Below are 3,356 nucleotides of genomic sequence, written 5' to 3'. Positions count from 1 at the left end.
TTTATTTATTTGTATTTTAGGGAAGGGTCTACAGGGTGTTCAGGATCTCACTACTAGATTGGACTCATAGTGATCCGCCTGTTTTCAGCCTCCCAAGAGACTGGGACTACACCACACCCAGTCTCAATTGCTGTCTCAGGGTGCTCTTGGGGCAATTCTGGCACTCAGGCCTGGGAATCAAACCCCCAGGCCCTGGTGGCACCTGTTTGCAGGCACTGTAATCTGCTGAGCTATTTGGCCTGCCCTTCCATTAGTTTTAGTATGTAGGTTTAATTAGTATTTTAAATGAGTTATATATTTTGTAGTTTTTCTTTAAAACAAAACTTAGGGTCAGCCAAATAGCTCAGCAGATTACAGTGCCTGAAGGCAGGCTCAGGGGCCTGGAGTTCCATCCCCAGGCCTGAGTGCTGGCCCTGCCCCTGGGGTGTACTGAGACCGCAATTGTGACGGGATGTGGTGGCACACACCTGTAATCCCAGCTCTTGGGAGGCTGTAATCAGGCAGATCACTATGAGTCCGACCTAGTAGTAAGACCCTGAACTCCCTGTAGACCTTTCCCTAAAAAGAAATAAATAAATAAATAAAACAAAACTTAATGGGGGCCTGAGAGATAGCTCAGTGGCTGCATGGCGAGTTTAAGGTCCCAAGTTTGATCCCTGGTACCAATAATAATAATAATAAATTTAATGAGAAGTTAAAGATTATAAATAAATAAATAAATAAATAAATAAATAAATAAATAAATAAATTGGGCCTCTAAGATCCCATGGTCATTGCAAAAGTTGGGGGCAACCTGTGACTTTTTTGGTAGATGATGGAACAGAACTCTCTGCCTTCAAAAGTGTCTTCTGTCAAAAAGTTATCAGCAGGTGAAAGGCTCAAGTCAACAACTTCTGTGGACAACCCACTGCTATTGTGGACTGCTAGACTGTGTTGGATTGTTTTGCTGAATTCACACACCTATAGTATTTAGATGCCAATGGAATACCCACCTCTGAGAGGATTCAACAAAAAAGGCGATACAAAGGAAGGACCATTTTGTATCTGTATATGCAGAATAGTTAGGATAGATATACAGCTACTTTCGCTTAATTCAGTGAGAAAAAAGATTTCTACTAATAGTGTTTGGACAAGATATCATGTCTGCATCTTGTACTACAGATAACCACTGAGAAGATAACAATGTACAATGTATTAATTATTGAAACTGTCCTATTAATCAGTTTTTTTATTGTACTTTTTTTTTTTTTTTTTTTTTTTTTTTTTTGCGGAACCAGGGGTTGAACTCAGGCCCTTGGGCTTGCCAGGGAAGCGCTTATTCTACTGAGCCATCTCCCTGGCCCCTATTAATCAATTTTGAAACTGTCTCATTGCTATTTGTTTCTCAATAGAATAGAATAAAATCAAATAGTTATCAGCAGGGGCCTACTGCTGAGATAGCTCAGTAGTATAAGCGCTTGCCTGGCAAGCAAGAGCCTGAGTTCAATCCCTGGTTCCACCAAAGAAAAAAAGTTATCAGTGCTGGGCCAGCTGGGACTCCTGCCTCTCATCCCTCCTGCCAGGCACAAACTATAGCCCAGGAGGACATCTTCAGACGAAGCCAGGCAGCCTCCCTCTCATTTAACCCTGCACGTTTAACTTCGATTGTTCCCCGAGAGGAAAATGACACCTGCGTCAGCTGGAGAAGATAACCACAATCCTGAAGTTCTGAAAACTCTCCTCCCAGAGGTATAGGCTCACCCCGGGACAGGACACCAACCATGCTGGCTCACCATGACCCACATTGCTATCAGATGTCACAGCACAAATTGGTGTCCAGCCACACATCGGCCTGATAGACTGTTGATCACCTTGAGTAAGGTCAATTGCCTCAAAGGGCTAAGAACTCTCCCACTTTTCAGAGAGGTTCTAACAACAGGTTTGGCCAAGCCACCAGCTCCAAGGTTTCTCTGTCCCATCTAGTTCTGTCACAGTCCCCCAAGCAAATAGTACAGACTATAAACTGCTAAAGTATATATCTCCTGCCTATAAAGTCTGTTCAAGGTCTCCATGCTGCCATTGTCGCTGTGATTGCCCTCCACATACCCTGCCTCACTCTTCTGCCACCCATAACCTGCTGCTGGACCTAAAAAATGCCTTCTTCTGTCCTCAGTTGGCTCCTGCTGCCCAGCCCCTTCTGACCTTTAAATAGAAAGACCCTGGTTCTGGACTCAAAAGCCAGCTGAGCTGAACTTAACCTCCCAGAGGTTCAAACCCTTGTGTCTCCTTTGAGAAAGCACTTTTGATTAATGGTTCTCAAGCTGCCTGCTAGTAAGACACAAAAGCTCTGCTGCTATATCTGGCAGAAACTGATTACAAGAACAAAAGTCCATAAATTTCTTAGGGCTGCTGGCTTCTATAGAATCTGGCTCCTTGAGTTCACAAAAACGTCAGACTGTCAGCCCGGAGGAGTGCCCAGTGGCTAGCTGTGCAAATACTTGGGTCCAGACGCTAAAGGCTGCCTCTCCGCTTTGCCTCGGAACTCTAGCAGCCACTGTCCTTCTGATCGAGAAAACTAATGAGCTCAGCTTAGACCGAGACCTAACTGTGCAGGTGCCACACACTGTACTGGGATGAACTGTTCTTAAAAATGGGCCTCCTGACAAGTGCTGAGTACACCCTGTTTATGGATGGAAGTAGCTCAGTTAAGAATGAAGTCTGGGGGCTGGTGAGATGGCTCAGTGGTCTAAAGCACCTACTTACAACAAGGTAAGCTAAGCAAAGCACAGGGACCACGGTTCAATCCCCCAGCACCACATGCCAGCCAGCCCCGCCCCCTGGTGGGCTGAGCTGGTCGCGCACACACACAAAATAAATAAATAAACAAATAAAATAAATAAATAAATTTCTAAAAAAAAAAAAGAATGAAGTCTGACAGTCTAGGTATGCCGTGGTCCCCTTAGACAAAACTATTTTGGCCAAAACTCTCCTGCAGGGATGATCTACACAGCAAACTGCTTCCTGCTGCTGTTTGGAAACCTGCCACCAATGGTGCAAAATAATCCAGTCCAGAGGCCTAAGCCCCAGACCGCCCCCCATCCAACCAACTAAAACATCAACCCCAGCTACCAGACCTGCCCCCACCATTTGTTCTGCAAATTCAAGCCACAGTACTGGAACCCATACCCTTGAAGGTCAGCCTTCAGTGTCTGTGTCACCAGCCCCGACATTGCATCCCCTATCCATACTGAGAAGACAATAAAAAGTTTGTAGGTTCCTGCTGCAAAAAAATCATCCCTAGATGTGGCCTACACTTGATCGTTGGTAGCAATAATGGGCCTGCATTTATAGCAAAGCTAACAAAAAACCTAGATTAA

The sequence above is a fragment of the Octodon degus genome, unplaced genomic scaffold (assembly GCF_000260255.1).
Source record: "Octodon degus isolate 3935 unplaced genomic scaffold, OctDeg1.0 scaffold00011, whole genome shotgun sequence".
In the NCBI taxonomy this organism is placed as follows: Eukaryota; Metazoa; Chordata; class Mammalia; order Rodentia; family Octodontidae; genus Octodon; species Octodon degus.
The sequence above is the reverse complement of the archived record's forward strand: the minus strand, read 5'-3'. Positions refer to the sequence as shown.